The sequence below is a fragment of the Sorex araneus genome, chromosome X (genome assembly GCF_027595985.1).
Source record: "Sorex araneus isolate mSorAra2 chromosome X, mSorAra2.pri, whole genome shotgun sequence".
In the NCBI taxonomy this organism is placed as follows: domain Eukaryota; kingdom Metazoa; phylum Chordata; class Mammalia; order Eulipotyphla; family Soricidae; genus Sorex; species Sorex araneus.
This window is the reverse complement of record NC_073313.1, coordinates 148173080-148191162: the sequence shown is the minus strand read 5'-3', so window position 1 is coordinate 148191162 and position 18083 is coordinate 148173080. Positions and strand designations below refer to the sequence as shown.

At 38.5% G+C, this 18083-nt stretch overlaps 1 protein-coding gene across 8 annotated transcripts in view; it reads left to right on the top strand.

Moving 5' to 3' along the window:
- Positions 1–288: 288 nt before the first annotated feature.
- The window catches only part of ZC3H12B (zinc finger CCCH-type containing 12B), a 287177-nt gene continuing 269382 nt past the window's right edge, over positions 289–18083 (top strand). For 3 of the 8 annotated variants that reach the window (XM_055120387.1, XM_055120386.1, XM_055120384.1), the window contains exon 1: positions 785–922. The gene's annotated coding sequence lies outside the window, so the exon portion shown is untranslated. The other 5 variants (XM_055120389.1, XM_055120385.1, XM_055120390.1 and 2 more) reach the window with 5 other exon arrangements.

The following is an 18083-nucleotide window of genomic DNA, read 5'->3' as shown; positions in this document are numbered from 1 at the left end:
TAGAACTGTTACTCTCAACTACATTTGAGCCAGTTGAGAAACAAGTCCGATCCCTTGTCATTCTTTTTTCATTTTCAATTTGGAGAACTTCCTTCCATCTCTTCCCATCTCATGCATACCTTCCTTCGCTCTACATAGGCCCCTGGAAGTGTGTTTTCCGCACTCCTCTAGGTCGATGGATGACTGAACTCAGCCAGCCTCACCAGAGGCTGTCACTACGGGGGTGGGGGGGAGAGGGGTGTGCCGCGCATGCGCACGGTTGCTAAGAAACGGCGGTCAGGGCGCCGTCTCAGAAGTAACTGCTCTGGGGCTGTATGTGTAGGCAGCGGTGGCAGAGGAGGAGGAGCACGAGGATGCAGCTGCGACCGCTGCCCCGAGAGGGAGCTCCGCTGCTCTGTGGCCGCGAGGGCTGAGGGCCGAGACTCAGGTCTGGGGGTCGCGTTGCTGTGGGAACCAGGGGCGGCAATTCCGTCCTAGCTCAGGCCTAATATCCGGGGTGGGCCCAGGCCACTGGACTAGGGCCTCCCACCCTCTTCTCCCCCCTTTACGTCGGTGGTGGTGAAGTTGGTGGAGTCGGGGAGCGCAAGGCAGCAGCAGGCTCCCTCCCTTGCACCCACCCTCTCCTGGGGCGCATCTCTGGCGCAGGCTCACGGACACCTGCGCGACCACCTCCTCTCGCCCGCTGAGCCCACCCCAGGCGGCGGGCTGGGGAGGGGCACCCCCTGCATGGTCTGTGTACAGCAGGGCGACGACGGGGACCGTAGGCGAGTAGGGGTGAGTAGTAGCAGCGCTCTCTCGAGGTGCTGGGGTGCCTTTCTGGCCTCCGAGGGCCCGGGATGCGACTGAAGCTCTGCTTCCTTCTGCAGAAGCTTCTGACGCCTCTACCACATCCATCTCCTCTCTGCTCCCTGCTCTCGTCAAGGTAATTGGAACTACTGTTCTTGGGGCTGAGCCCTCGTTTGTCATTCCAGAACGCGTCGCCAAGTGCGTAAGGCCTAGTTTTGCTTCTTAGATGATAGAGATGCTGATAATTCTAGGTACAGTCGTGCAAACTCGTTCCTGTTTTGAATAGACTTTCTCAGTACTGCGTTTTGCCCTTTTCCCTCCTTGTTCTCGCGAGGCTCAGCCTGACTTCAGGCTTCTCAAAAGCAAATACTCATGCTGCTGTAGCTTAAGAACGAAAGCCTTGACCAGGCAGTTGGTTTGACTCCTTTTCATTTTCCTAAATTCTCGTGTGCTAAGTGCTTCTGAAACCTGTCTTCTGACTCCTAACTGGACAATATTTATATTAGATTATGGTGAAACAAACTAGGAGAATCACACTCCACTTGACTTCTAAAGTGTCATAAGACTTTAAGAGAAGTAGTGCAAAAGTGGCTAGTTTGTAACAGAGAACAATTAGACTATTTTGTGTTAATGAAACTTAAAATGTTCCCAATAATAGTGAGGATATGATACAAATCTTCTTTGGGGGCAGTCTGCAGTTGAAAGTAGTTGCAGCTATTAAAAGGGACCTAACGTGATAGAGTAATTCAGATAAGGATTTAGTGTTGTAAGATAGTTTTTGAAAATTAGTAATGTTATTTTGAAGAATGAAAAAATTTTAAGGCACTTTACTTTTGAACACAAACTAAATTTATATTGACTAGTAGTTTTGATTGTAAGGTAGACTTTAAACTTTTTTTAATTAAAACACCATGATTTACAAAGTTAGTAATAGGTGAGTTTTAGACATACAATGTTACAGCACTGATCCACCACGAATGTGAACTTCCTTCCACTAGTGTTCCCAGGTTCCCATCCCTATCTACCGCACTCCCTGCCTGCCATCTTGATCTAAGTCATGTCTTACAGACAATGAGAGATAGGCTCCTTCCTTTATTTGGCTCTCTTTCCTCCCTTCTAATTTTTGACTCATTTCAGGTTTCACTGATGTGGGAAAAAAAGAAAAAAATGAAGAACAGGAATACAGGAAGAGCTAGTTTTAGTTCAAGTAAATCTCTTTAAAACTAATATTTTGTTTGCTTTGGTGCCATACTTAGCTGCTGATTACTCCAGGAGGTGTGCATGGGATCAAATAGAAGTCTGTTCCATACAAAAAAAATCCTAAGGCCTTGTTTTCTTTTTTTGCCCCTATATAACACATATATAATGTATATGCCTTTTGTATAGATAAAATAATTATCAAGATTGAGAATTCTGATGATTTTTGACAACAAGCTTTACTTTGGCACATTTCATGCTATTTGAGTTTCCTTTAGGTATAATCTAAAGCAGTCTTTTTCCAAACATGGGCCCCTCTGATTTTTGTTTCCTTTTTGTGGACACCATCCCACAGTTTAGCTTTCTAGTATTATGCAGTAACCCCTTCATTTGTATGACTTTCATCAGTGATATTTTAAAAATATCCCTTAGGGTGAGAAGAGGCCACATATTCCCACCCCAGAAATGCTTATTAAAGTACAATTTAGGGACCAAAGAAATAGTAAAGAGATTTTTTTGTTTTGATCCCTGGAACCTCAGAGTTTGACTCCAGCTCCCCCACAACTTTAGGAAAGTAGACTATGGGGCTGAAGCTATAATACAGCAGTTATATCAGTTGCATGACCAGGTTAAATCCCCGGCACCACAAATCCTGCCAGTAATAATAATTCCTGATCCCAGAGCCAGAAGTCTGCCCTGTGCCACAGGGTGTGCCCTCACCCCCGCAAAAAACAATGAAATGGAGCACACTAAAACTCTAGTATTACTTTAAAATAATCTTGGGCCCCAATGAATATTTTTTTTGTGAACTGAGAAACTGGCATGCTTCTGGTTTAGAAATTTAGAGATACTTTTGTTTCAGAAAAACTCATTTTTAAATCTGAATTGCTTGAAATAATTATTTGCTATGTTTTTTCAGACTTTGGAGGTAGGTGATAATTGGATTCAATTTAAAATTCTATTGCAATGAGTATGGTTTGTTAAAGTGCCCACAATGCATTCAATAGCCTTTATCTCCTGATGACAACTACATTATCATAGTTAATTTTGAAAGTATTATCAAGGCACTTGTGCATTATACTCTGGAATGATGTAAGTTGGTTTTTTATGGGGGACTCTTAAGCAAAGTCCAGCTTAGTCCTGACTCAGGAATCACTCCTGGCAAGGGGTGGGGTAGTCTGTTGATAGAACCAGGGTCCACTATGTGCAAGACAATTGCTTACCTCCTATATTATCTCTTTGCCTCTTTTAAAAAATGAGTTTTAATAAAGTCTTAGTTTTCTCTTTCACCAAATAAATACTCATTCATTTTCTAGGATTGTGGAACAAAAATAAGCCTCAAGAGTTTAAAAGACACCCCATAACAGAAAGAAAATATATGTATTATATATAATTGTCAGAAATCTTATAATTATAATATGTAAAAACAACTTAGAGTAAGGATGAATCTTCGTATGCTGGTACTTTTCTGAGAAGGCTTTATATAAAATAATATTTGACTTGAATCTTGACAGAAGAATTTTAATTCTTAGCTTTATTGGAATGGGGAAAGTTTACCATAATAGAAGCAAGGACTTGGCTTTACATTTTCCTTATAATCATTTAAAAATTCATATGATCATTTAAAATCATTGAATGATAAATAACTCTGTTTACCTTATAAATACTACTCTTTTGGATAAAATTAATTAGTAGCAGTTAACTACATTGTACTCCACAAATGAGTGCAGTCCCTCTATGTCTGTCCCTCTCTTTCTGACTCATTTCACTTAGCATGATGCTCTCCATATTTATTGACTAATAAAAAAATTTCATGACTTCATCTCTCCTAACAGCTGCATAATATTCCATTGTGTAGATGTACCAAAGTTTCTTTAACCAGTCATCTGTCTTAGGGCACTCGGGTTGTTTCCAGATTTGGCTATTGTGAACAGTGCTGCAATGAATATGTAGGTACAGATGTCATTTCTATTCTGCTTTTTTGCATCCTCCGGATATATTCCCAGAAGTGGTATTGTGGGGTTATATGGAAGCTCAATTTCTAGTTTTTGAAGGACTGTCCATATTGTTTTCCAGAAAGGCTGGACCAGTCGGCATTCCCAACAATGATGATGGGGTTGGAGGTTTTTTTCTTATACAATTCTACTAGTGTCTTGTATATCCTGGATATTAATCCCTTATCAGATGGGTACTGGGTAAACATTCTTTCCCATTCTGTGGGCCCTTTCTGTATTTTGGTCACTGTTTATTTTGAAGTGCAGAAGCTTCTTAGTTTGATGTAGTCCCATTTGTTTATGTTTGTGTCCACTTGAATGGTCAGTGCTGTTTCATCCTTAAAGATGTTTTTAGCTTCAGTGTCATGGAGAGTTCTGCCTACATTTTCTTCTATGAACCTTATAGATTTATGTCTGATATTGAGGTTTTTAATCCACTTTGATCTGACTTTCGTGCCTGGCACAGAGGTCAGAGTTCATTTTATTTTGCAGGTAGCTATCCAGTTTTCCCAGACATAGAGGGACTGCACTCATTTGTGGAGTATAAAATAACATCCATGAGGCTGACACCCAAGGACAGTTGATAAAAGGGCCAGGGGGATTTCCCCATACCTGGAAGACTGCTTCATGAGCGGAGGGGAGAAGGCAGATGGAATAGAGAAGGGATCACTAAGAAAGTGATGGCTGGAGGAACCAGTTGGGATGGGAGATGCATGCTGAAAGTTGATAATGGACCGAACATGATGACCTCTCAGTGTCTGTGTTGCAAGCTATAATGCCCAAAAGTAGAGAGAGAGATGGGGAATATGTCTGCCATAGAGGCAGGGGGAGGGTGGGAAAGGGGGGGTATACCCGGGATATTAATGGTGGGGAAAGTGCACTGGTGGAGGGATGGGTGTTTGATCATTGTGTGATTGTAACCCAAACATGAAAGCTTGTAACTATCTCACGGTGATTCAATAAAATTTAAAAAAAATAAAAAAACTACATTGTACAAGGAAAAGTTTTTAAAAGATATATTACGTAGTAAATTAATACATTTAAGACACATACATTTTCAAATGTATGTAATATAGAAGTCAGGCTTCAATTAGTTATTTCCTGAACTTACTGAGAATTGTTTTTAAAATAAAGTATTGGCTTCACATATTTTTATCATCTGTGTCCTAAGATGATTCATTTTCTCCTAAAATAATTATCTGAGTTTTTGGTAGAAGATTTATTTGATGGATATATTAAGTTATTATGCTCCAAAGACCATTTCTTGATAAGAAAATAAGAACAAATCTATGAACAACATGAGTTTTAAACTTCTGAGGTTCACATAGTTTAGTTATTTAAAAAAATCCATTTAGGTCATATGACTGTCTACAATACTGTTAATGATGGTTCCCTGTACGCATAATTCCAACATCACACCCCTCATCAGTATATCTATCTCCCTGCCCCAATGACCCCATCACTTCTCCCTTTAGAACCTCTACCCTCCCAAATTCAGTTGTGTGGATTAGTTCTCCTATTGTGTTGCCTTAGACCTTTGTTGCAGCACTGCTGTTCATCTTTAAGCCCCATTTATGAGGAAGATCATTTTTTATTTAATCCTTTCTGAACATAAGAAGAACCATAAATGGCTTAGTTTTTAGTACTACTAATTCATGCTCCTATTTCTATTATTTATAAAGACAAGGGGCTACATGCCTATTTCTAACTTCTAATACAATGTCACTAATATGTGTCAGGGTTTAAACTAAAACTACAAAATTCAACAAAACTTTAGTGTTTTATTTATTTTTTTTGCTAAAGGAAAGTTTAAAAAAATTATGGTATCACCGTGAGATAGTTACAAGCTTTCACGTTTGGGTTACAATCACACAATCACTCCACTAGTGCACATTCCCCACCACCAATATCCCCAGTATACCCCCCTTCCCAACCCTTCCACTGCCTCCATGGCAGACAATATTCCCCATACTCTCTCTATACTTTTGGGCATTATGGCTTGAAAGACAGACACTGAGAGGTCATCATGTTTGATGTTTTATTTTTTGAGTGGGGACTCTCCTTGCTGGGGCCATGATTTTGTGGGATCAAAGCTGGTGCCTCCACATGCAAATCCCCTATTCTAGTTGTTTAGTACTTTTAATTATTTATTTTTATTTATTTGACCATATGACCATATGGGATGCTGGGAATCGAACCCAGGTCGACTGCGTGCAAGCCAAATGACCTACCCACTGTGCTATTACTCCAGCCCCTGTTGAGTACTTTTTTTTTTTGCTTTTTGGGTCACACCCAGCGATGCTCAGGGGTCACTCCTGGCTCTTCACTCAGGAATTATCCCTGGCCGTGCTCAGGGGACCATATGGGATGCTGGGAACCGAACCCGGGTCGGCCGCATGCAAGGCAAATGCCCTACCCACTGTGCTATCACTCCAGCCCCTGTTGAGTACTTTTATTTTTTTTATTTATTTTTTTTAATTTTTTAATTTATTTATTTTTAATTAGAGAATCACCGTGAGGGTACAGTTACAGATTTATACACTTTTGTGCTTATACTTCCCTCATACAAAGTTTGGAACCCATCCCTTCACCAGTGCCCATTCTCCACCACCCGTAAACCCAGTGTCCCTCCCACCCTCCCCAATCCCATCTCCCCCCCACCCCACCCTGCCACTGTGGCAAGGCATTCCCTTCTGTTTTCTCTCTCTAATTAGCTATTGTGGTTTGCAATAAAGGTGTTGAGTGGCCGCTGTGCTCAGTCTCTAGCCCTCATTCAGCCCGCAACTCCCTTCCCCCACATGGCCTTCGACTACAATGTAGTTGGTGATCGCTTCTCTGAGTTGACCTTTCCCCGGAACGTGAGGCCAGCCTCGAAGCCATGGAGTCAACCTCCTGGTACTTATTTCTACAGTTCTTGGGTGTTAGTCCCTGTTGAGTACTTTTAAAATAATATTTCTATTATGTTTAGAACTAGTTATAGGACTAATAGTCTTTTATGTTTTAGCTAACATTGTAAGTTGATTTTTGCATGGAGTAAAATAACAAGAAACATACTATAATCATTACATCCAAAGAAAAGTATTACCCTCTCATCACAAAATTCATTTAAATATAAATTTTTTAAAAACTGGGTAAATTCACAGGTTTACTAACCATGAGGCTTGTCTTGTTTTATTGCTGCTAGGATTGAATCAAAGGACTCACATATGTGAGGCATTTATTCTACCACTAAGCAACATCCCTGTTTATAAAAATTTTTTAGGCTACTATATGCTATATTATACCTTTCATTTAGTATCTTTGCTTCCAGAATAGTTTTCTTGGTTATGGTAACTTAGCTATAAATTTAGGTCTGTTAGTAACAATAGAGGCTCAAAAATATAATTAAATAATATAATTAATCATTATGAGCAACCTGTACTTGATATATCACCTATTAGTTAAGCAAGTTGTTAGCAGAACTGTTAAACAGTTCTGTGAATATTTGATCAATTATCAATTTATCAGTTAGCAGCAAAATGTATTCATTTAAAAATTTTTTATAAAGAAACAAAAATATTAATTAATTAATTTTTAGTCTTCTTTTAAAATTAATTAATTAATTAATTAATTAATTAATTAATTTTTTAAGTTAGTGAGTCACCGTGAGGGTTACAAATTCGCATTTTCGTGCTCGTGTTTCCCTCATACAATGTTCGAGAACCCATCCCTCCACCAGTGTCCATTCTCCACCACCAATGAACCCAGTATCACTCCCAACCCCCAATCCCACCCCTACCTACCCCACCTCTTTGGCAGGGTATTCCATTTTGTTCTCTCTCTCCTTTCTGGGTGTTGTGGTTTGCAATAGGGGTATTGAGTGGACATCATGTTCAGTCTTTACTCTACTTTCAGCACACATCTCCCTTCCCGCGTGGGATCTCCAACCACATTTTACTTGGTGTTCCCTTCTCTATCCGGGCTGCCTTTCCCCTAGCATGTGAGGCCAGCTTCCAAGCCATGGAGCCAACCTCCTGGTATATACTACTATTCTTGGGTATTAGTCTCCTACTCTGTTATTTTATATTCCACAGATGAGTGCAATCTTTCTATGTCTGTCCCCTTTTTTTTTGCTTTTAGTGTCACACCCGGTGATGCACAGGGGATACTGCTGGCTCTGCACTCAGGAATTACCCCTGGCAGTGCTCAGGGGACCATATGGGGTGCTGGGAATTGAACCTGGGTTGGCCACATGCAAGGCAAACGCCCTACCCGCTGTGCTATTGCTCCAGCCCCCATCTGTCCCTTTCTTTCTGACTCATTTCACTTAGCATGATACTTTCCATGTTGATCCACTTATATGCACAGTCCATGAGTTCATCTTTTCTAACAGCTGCATAGTATTCTATTGTATAGAGGTACAAAATTTCTTTAACCAGTTATCTGTTCTCGGGCACTCGATTTTTTTCTAGATTTTTGCTATTGTAAGCAGTGCTGCGATGAACATATAAGTGCAGATGTCATTTCGACTATACTTTTTTTACTTCTCCGGGATGTATTTTCAGAAGTGGTATTGCTGGATCAAATGGAAGCTCAATTTCTAACTTTGTGAAGCATCCATATTGTTTTCCAAAGGGGCTGAACTAGTCGCATTCCCACCAGCAGTATAGAAGGGTCCCTTTCTCCCCACATCCTCTCCAGCAGTGGTTGCTTTTGCTCATTTGGATGTGTGCCATTCTCTGTGGTGTGAGGTGGTATCTTATAGTTGTTTTGATCTGCATCTCTCTGATTATTAGTGATGCAGAGCACTTTTTCATGTGCCTTTTGGCCATTCGTATCTCTTCCTTGGAAAAGTTTCTGTTCATTTCTTCACCCCATTTTCTGTTGGTGTTGAATGTTTTCTTCTTGTAGAGTTCAACCAGTGCTTTATATACCCTTGATATCAACCCCTTATCGGTTGGGTATTGGTTGAATATCCTTTCCCATTCTGTAGATTGTCTTTGTATTCTGGTCACTGTATCTTTTGTGGTGCAGAAGCTTCTTAGTTTAATATAGGCCCATTTGTTTATCTCTGTTTCCACTTGGTTGGACAGTTGCGTGTCCTCTTTGAAGATACCTTTAGCTTCAATATCGTGAAGGGTTTTGCTGACCTTGTCTTCGATGTACCTTATGGATTGTGGTCTGATGTTGAGGTCCTTTATCCATTTTGATCTGATTTTTGTGCATGGTGTCAGGTCAAGGTCTAAGCCCATTCTTTTGCATGTGGTTGTCCAGTTGTGCCAGCACCATTTGTTAAAGAGGCTTTCCTTGCTCCACTTCACATGTCTTGCTCCCTTATCAAAGATTAGATGATCATACATTTGAGGTTGTATGTAGGGATATTTCACCCTGTTCCACTGGTCTGTGGCTCTGCCTTTGTTCCAGTACCATGCTGTTTTAATTGTTACTGCTTTGTAGTAAAGTTTAAGGTTGGGGAGGGTGATGCCTCCCATCATCTTTTTTCCAATAATTGTTTTAGCTATCCGTGGGCGTTTGTTGTTCCATTTGAATTTCAGGATTGCTTGATTCATGTCTTTGAAGAATGTCATGGGTATCCTTATTGGGATTGCATTGAATCTGTATAATGCTTTGGGGAGTATTGCCATTCAAAATGTGTTCATATAGATGAGGGTTGGCCTCCTTTGCTAAGAAAGTATTATACATATATTTTAGCTACTTCTGCTGGAATCAAAAGGGAAATATTTTGTAAGAGATCTAGAGAATTCAAATGATGGGTAAAACTGCTTATTGTCAAGTTCTGTGTGGTTTAAGGTAGATATGACACTTAGATGAATTATTAAATCTCTACTATGACAGCATGTGAAAATAGGATAAAGGAACTGTTAGTTTCTGTTACCATGTAATAAATAGCTGAATGTTTCTCCATATTACTTAATCTGGAGCTATATTAGCATTATACTAAGTACAAATAATGTTCTTTAGGTAAATAACTTTATAAAGCATTACCATATTTGGGGGGTCACACTAGGCAGTACTCACGACTTACTCCTGGCTCTTTGCTTAAGGAGCAATTCTGGGTGATGCTCAAGACACTATGTAGACTACAAGAATTGAAACTGAGTCAGCCCGTATGCAAGGCAAGAATCTTACGCACTGTACTTACGCACTTTCCCCTATATTGCTATATTTTAAGTGTATGTTTATTGTGTCAAATAAAACTGAAATTTTTAACTGAATTGAAAATTTTTCCATTTGAGCACATCTGTAGATTTTGTTACAGAACCTTTTGGATAAAATGACTTTTACTCAACAATTGTAATTTGAACCTATTTTATAGACATAATTATTTCCACAAAGTGAAAGATACCCACAAAAATTAAATACAGAAATAATATCAGAGGATAATTCCTCCTTTAAAATATTGTATTTACTGACAAAAAAGCCTTCATGTATAGCTATAAGTTGATGTTAATAGGAACTCTCACACTCAGTTATCATTCTCTTAATATCTCATATTATGAACTGAACTCTCTCTTATATTATAAACTTATTATCTTATAGGAAGAAAATAGAAAAGTGACTCTATGTTTCTATCAGAAAATTCCTATTTTCAAAATGATAAGTGTATTTCAGCATTTGATAGTAAGACTAATTTTGTTACTGAAATATAAATTTCTGTAGCAAGTCTCTAAATGTTAATAGAAAACTTAAAATTAAATTTGTGATGGAGATGTGATGGAGAATGGGCATGGGTGGAGGTATGGCTACTTGAATATTGTATGACCAAAGGGTAATCATGAAAGTTAAGTCTGTAACTGTATCTCACGGTGATTTGTTAAAATAAAAAAGACCAAAAAATAAATTTGTTGTGGTAATAAGGAATAATGCTATAATTTCTAAAAATAGCCATTAAAACTATTAAGTACATAAATAAATATTAATACTTTTAAATTTTTTTAAAGTTTGAATCACTGTGACCTACAAGGTACAAAATTATTTATTGAATTTCAGGTGTACAACATCAATTCACTAATGTCCACTTCCTCTGTTATGTCCTCAGTTTCACTGCTGTTTGCTCTGTGCATTTTCTCCATCCATGGTGACTGATTCCCCATCCACCTCACTCCAGTGGCAAACTTCTTAAAGAAGGCTTCTCATGCTTTTTGTTCCTACTGCCTTTGGGCATTTTTAAATTCACTGCTCTGTTTCTTTTTATTCTTCATATGAAAGAGTTCATTTTGTGTATGTCCTGCTCCATCTGACTAACTTCATTCAGATGATACTCTTCAAATCATCCACATAGCAGCAAATTGCATGATTTCATCTTTTCTCATGAAAAGTAGTATCTCATGGTTTATATACACCGTAGTAATTTTATCCATTCATCTGTTCTTGGACACTTGCATTGTTTCCAGATTCTGGAGTGACAGCACAGTGGGTAGGGCATTTCCTTTGCACGTGGCTGACCTGGGTTTGATTCCTTCGTCCCTCTCAGAGAGCCTGGCAAGCTACCAAGAGCATCCTGCCTGCAAGGCAGAGCCTGGCAAGTTACCCATGGCATGTTCAATATGCCAAAAACAGTAACAATAAGTCTTGCAATGGAGACGTTACTGGTGCTCGCCTGAGCAAATCGATGAACAATGGGACGACAGTGCTACAGTGCTACAGTTCAGAATAGTGCTGAAATAGGAGTGCAGAGGTCATTTCTATCTGTATATTTTGGGCCTTGGAGTACATACCAAGGAGAGGAATTTCTGGGTTGTCTGAAAACTCAATTCCTTGTATTTTGAGGAATTGTCCATATTATGTTCGAAAAAGGCTGGACTAATTGGCATTCCCAACAGCAGTAAGTGGGGTACATTTTTTCAGACATCCATGTAAATACTATGTGTTATTCTTTTTGATGGTTCCCTGTCTCTGTAGTGTGAGATAATATCGCATTGCTTTGATTTTTATTTCTCTGATGATTAGTGATACAGAACATTATTAATATGCCTTTTGGTCATCTGTATTTCTTCTTCGAGGAAGTTTCTTGTCATCTTTTCTCAGTTTTTCATGGATTTGGATGTTTTTTCTTGTGAAGTTCTACTGGTACTTTATGTATCTTGGATATCAACTATTTATCAGACGAGTGGTTGGAAAATAATTTATTTCAGTATCTGGGGTGTCTGTATTTTGATCATCAAATACAATATTTCCTTTTTTAATTTATAATTGAATCACCATGAGATAGAGCATCACAAAGCTGTTCATGATTGGGTTTCATTCATACAGTATTTCAACACCCATCCCTCTACCACTGTAATTTTCCAGCACCAATATTGCCCCTCTCCCCCAGCCAGACTACCCTCATCCCAGCCTGCCTCTAAGGCTGGCACCTCTCTTCTCTCTCTCTCTCTGTCTCATATCCAGATGTTTTAGACAGGTACTTTAATGTCAGAGTTGAAGCTTTGGGCATGATATTTGCATAGTACAAGTAAGCATTTGAAAATTATTCATTATTTTTTAGAAATTTGAAAATACTATTATTCCCCTGATTTGTGCCTGGACAATTATTCATGATCTTACTTAAAAACATTAGCTAGGTCTCGGGATGTTACCTGATGGTAGCAGCTTTGCCTTGTATGCATGAAGGCCTGAATTGTATTCCTAGTACCAACCAACATGGCAGGACATGATATTGCCACGAGTAGCACAAGAATGATTATTATTATTTTTGAATTTTTTTATTGAATCCCTATAAAGATGTTCATGATTAGATTTCAGTCATACAGTATCCCTGCACCCATCCTTCCACCACTGTACATTTCCCAGTATCATTTCCTTTGCTGTGCAAAAGTTTCTTAATCTAATGCAGTCGCATTTATGTATCTTTGCTTTCTCTTGATTGCACAATGACATATACTTAAATATGCCTTTAGTGGCAATATAATGAAGTGTTCTGCATATGTCTTTTTCCCCTCTATGTACTTCATTGGTTTAGGCCTGACATCATTTTTATTTGATTTTTGTGCATGGCATTAGAAAGGGGTCTAAATTCACCATTTTTTTGTCTGTGGCAGAAAATTTTTCTGAACACACTTGTTGAAGAGACTCTCCTTGCTCTGCTTAACAATTTTTGCTCCTGTGTAAAATATTAACTGTATCTGAGGATATGTCCCTGGATTTTCAATTCTATTCCATTGCAACAATGAATAATAGTGTACAAATATTGTTTTGGATGAGTATTTTTATGTAGTTGGTGTAAATGCCCAAATGTGGAATTTCTGGGTCGTATGGCAGTTCGTTTCTAAGTTTTCTGAGGACTCTCCATACTGTTTTTCACAGCAGTTGAACCAGACAACATTCTCTCAAGCAGTGGATGAGAGTTCCTGTTTCACAACATCCCTCACAGCACAGATTGTTCCTTCTATTTTTAATATGTTCCATTCTTAGTGGTGTGAGATAATATCCCACTCTCATCTTGATTTGATAAATGATGTTGAGAACTTTTTTATGTTTTTTCTTTTTTTTTACTCATTCACCACTACTTTATTAGTCTTACCCTTTCTGCTCAGTCAGGAGGCTTGCTACATTCATGTTGCTGTTCATGGTTGACTGTTTAATCTACTTTCAATCAAGAAAAGCGTTTACTAATTGATTCATAGCCACATCCAATATGCAGTGCCAACATGTAATATCATGTAGTGAAAGAAAAAAAGGGCTTTGTTACACTTCAAAACCAAAGGAAGTATATGTGAATAAATACATAAAGAAATAAAAAATTCAACCCACTGTCTTGCCAGACAAACAGTATGGCAGTATTGTATGCTGCCAAACTGCCATCTCCACAAATTAATATTTTATTTCACCTCTGAATTTACTGTCAAACTTCAGCTGAGAATACAGTGATTACTGAATTGACATTTTTAAAATCACTTTTCGTCCTGGAACATAATTTTTTATCACCAAATTTTCCTTGTTGCATGTATGTTCTTATTGCAACCCACTTGTCTTTCTCTGAGAAGTATCTATTCATTTCCTCTCTCCATTTTTTGATAGGGCTTCTGATTTTTTTGGTGTTGTTCTTTGTGAGTATTTTATATATCCCAGATATCCTCCTTTTATCTTATGTATTAAACATGAATATATTTTGACATTCAATTAGGTGTTTATTAAATTTCAAAAAGTCTTTCACCATGCAGAAACTCTTTTTTATTAAGTCCTATTTGTTTATTTTTTGTCTTAACTAGTAGTATCAGATTATTAACGATGCTCTTGATGTCCAAATTTTGGAGAGTTCTGCCTATATTTTTGTCAACATACTTTAGAGCTTCCAACCATATCTCATTTTTGATCCTCTTTCAATGGATTTTTATGTGAGATATTGATCCAGATTTAATTTCTTATATGTAGTTATAGAGTTTTCCAGTACCATGTTTTGAAGAGGCTATCTTTACTCCATTTCATGTTCTTATCTAAATTTAACTGTCTACGGATATGGGGTTTGTTCTGGGGTATTTGACTTTGACCAACTGAACATAGAATCTATTTTAATCACAATAACATGGAGTTTTGATAACTACAGCAATATATTACAGTTCCAAATTAGTTAATGAGATACCTCCAAATTTCGTGTTTCAGTGGAGTGTTGGGTATTCGTTGTTTCTCCTGAATTCATACAAACTTTATTATTGACTCTTCTAGGTCCAGAAGTAATGTCATCTGAATTTGGGTGAGGATTACATTGATCTATATAATAGTGTAGATAGAATAGTCATTTTAACAGTATTGATCCTTACAATCCATGAACTTGGAACTTTCAATTTCCTAAGGTCTTCTATCTCTCTTATGCAATTTAAAGTTTTTGTGGTGTAAATCTCCAGTGTCTTTTGTTGACTTCTAGATACTTCATGTTTTGGACACTATTTTAAATAGGTAGATTCTTTAATCATTTCTCTTCTGATTCATTCTTTGTATACATGAATGCGACTGGTTTTTATGTATTGTCTTTATAGCTGGCTACTTTGATGTATTGGATTATTTCTGTGTATTTTTATGTGAACTTTTTTGGGTCTCTTATGCATATTATCGTGTCATCTGCAAACAGTGATAATTTGACTCCTTTTCCAATGGATGGCTTTGTTTTATTTTCTTGGTTGATTGCTGTTGCCAGAATTTCTAACACTTTATTGAATAAAAGTGAGATAGTGGAAATTCTTGCCTTGTACCTGATCTTAGAGGGAATTATTTCAGTTTCTCAACATTAGTAATAATACTATCACTGATTCTGTTAGTTTTGCTATTCTTACTAGTTTCTAGGAATCTTGTTATATTTTCCCCTTATTTTCTAGTTGTTTAGCACTGTTTTGTTTAGTTTCAAAGTGGTGGGAATTGAATTTTCCCCATTTTTTAAAGTGGTCAATTTCTATTTTTACCATAGTATGGTCTGAGAGGGTACTTTGATTTCTATTTTTGTAAATTCATGTATGTTTATGTTATGTCCAGATATGTATCTATTCTGCACAATGTTCCTTGAGAGAAATTTTCATTGTCGTTCAGGGAAATGAGCACTGTATTTGTTCATCTATTCCAGTTCTTTTAGCTCCTTGATTAATGCTTTTGGAACGTTAGTGATATTATCTCTGGTTGATTAGTTTTGTGCTGAGAGTGGGGTATTTAATTGTCCCACTACTATTGTGCTTCTATCAATATATTTATTTTTTATTAAATCACTGTGAGATGATCAGTTACAGTCTTCTTTATTTTTTTATTTCAATCAATAACTGGAGATACAGTTTCAGACTTAAAAACTTGGATGATTACTTTCCAGTCTAGTATCAGTCATGTACTCTATCCCTCCATCCGTGCCCATTCTCCACCACCAATGTTCCCAGTATCCATCCCGCCACCCCCACTCCTATCCCCCTGCCTTTGTGGTAGGCACTTTCCCTCTTATTCTCTCTCTCCTTTTGGGTATTATGTTTTGCAGTACAGGCACTAAGTGGCCAACATGTTTGGTTCATAGTCTGTTTTCAGTACAGTTCTACCAATCCGACTGAGCCCTCCAACCATCATTTACTTCGTGGTTCCTTCTCTATGCCAGCTGCCTTTTCCCCTACCACATGAGATCGACTTTCAAGCTGTGGAGCAAATCTCCTGGTCCTCGTCTCTACAATCCTTATATGTTAGTCTCCTATTATGTTACTTTATATTCCACAAATGAGTGCAGTCATACTATGTCTGTCACCCTCTTTCTGACTCATTTCCCTTGGCATGATAATCTCCATATCCATTCATTCGTATGGAAATTTCATCTTTTCTAACAGCTCCATAGTAGTCCATTGTGTAGATATACCAAAGCTCTTTTAACCAGTCATCTGTTCTCAGGTATCAGTTTTTTCCATATTCTGTCTATTGAAAATAGTGTTGCAATAAACAAACAAGTGCAGATGTCGTTTCTACAGTTAGAATCTTCTTTATGACTGAGTTTCAGTCAAGAATGTTAGAATACCTGTTCTTTACCTGTGCAATATCTCACCACCAGTGTTCCCAGTTTTCCTTCAGCAAACTCTCCCCTCAATGTTGACTCTGTGGCAGGCAATTTCCATGTATCTGTCCTTACTCTGTCACTCTTTTTAAATTTTTTTATTAGTAAATCACCGTAAGGTACAATTACAGACTTACAAACTTTCGTGCTTCCATTTCATACAGTGGTCGAGTGCCCATCCCTTCACCAGTGCACATTTTCTACCACCAATGGTCCCAGCATCTCTCCCACCACCCCCAATCTGTCTTTCCCCCAACCCACCCAAACCTCTTTGGCAGGGCATTCCCTTTTGCTCTCTCTCTCCTTTTGGGTGTTGTGGTTTGCAGTAGAGGTATTAACTGGCCATCATGTTTGGTCTATAGTCTACATTCAGCCCACATCTGCCATCCTGAACAGGCCATCCTAGAACCCTTTACTTGGTGGTCCCTTCTCTGTCTGAGCTGCCTTTTCTCCAGCATGCAAGGCCGGCTTCTAAGCAATGGAGTAATCCTCCTGGTACTTAGCTCTACTGTTCTTGGGTGTTACTCTTCCATTCTGTTACTTTATATTCCACAAATGAGTGCAATCTTTCTATGCCTATCCCTCATTTTCTGACTCATTTCACTTAGCATGATACTTTCCATTGGTCCACTATATGCAGATTTTATGATTCATGTTTTCTAATAGCTGCGTAGTATTCCATTGTGTAGATGTACCGAAGTTTCTGCAAACAATCATCTGTTCTTGGGCACTCGGTTTTTCCAGATTCTAGCTATTGTAAACAGTGCTGAAATGAACATAGAAGTGCAGATGTCATTTCTACTATACTTTTTTTGCCTCTCTGGGATATATTCCCAGAAGTGGTATTGCTAGGTCAAATGGGAGCTCAATTTCTAATTTTTTGAGAAACATCCATACTGTTTTCCAAAAGGGCTGAACCAGTCGGCATTCCCACCAGCAGTGAAGGAGAGTCCCTTTCTCCCCATATCCGTACCAACACTGGTTGCTTTTGTTATTTTGGATGTGGGCCAGTCTCTGTGGTGTGAGATGGTATCTCGTTGTTTTGATCTGCATCTCCCTGATGATTAGTGATGAAGAGCATTTTTCATCTGCCTTTTATGTCCATTTGATTTCTTCTTTGAGAAAATTTCTGTTCATTTTATCACCCTATTTTCTGATGGGGTTGGATGTTTGCTTTTTGTGGAGTTCATCCAGTGCCCTGTAAATCCTCGATATCAACCCCTTATCAGATGGGTTTTAGGTGAATATCCTTTCCAATTCTGTAGACTGTCCTTGTATTCTGGTCATTCTATCTTTAGAGGTGCAGAAGCTTCTTTTTTTTTTTGCTTTTTGGGTCACACCTGGCGATGCGCAGGGGTGACTCCTGGCTCAGCACTCAGGAATCACCCCTGGTGGTGCTCAAGGGACCATATGGGATGCTGGGAATCGAACCTGGGTCGGCTGTGTGCAAGGCAAACACCCTACCCACTGTTCTATTACTCCAGCCCCCGAAGCTTCTCTTTTTAAGGTAGTCCCATTTGTTTATCTCTGTTTCTACTTGCTTTGCCAGTGGCATGTCATCTTTGAAGATACTGTTAGCTTCAATGTCGTGGAGGGTT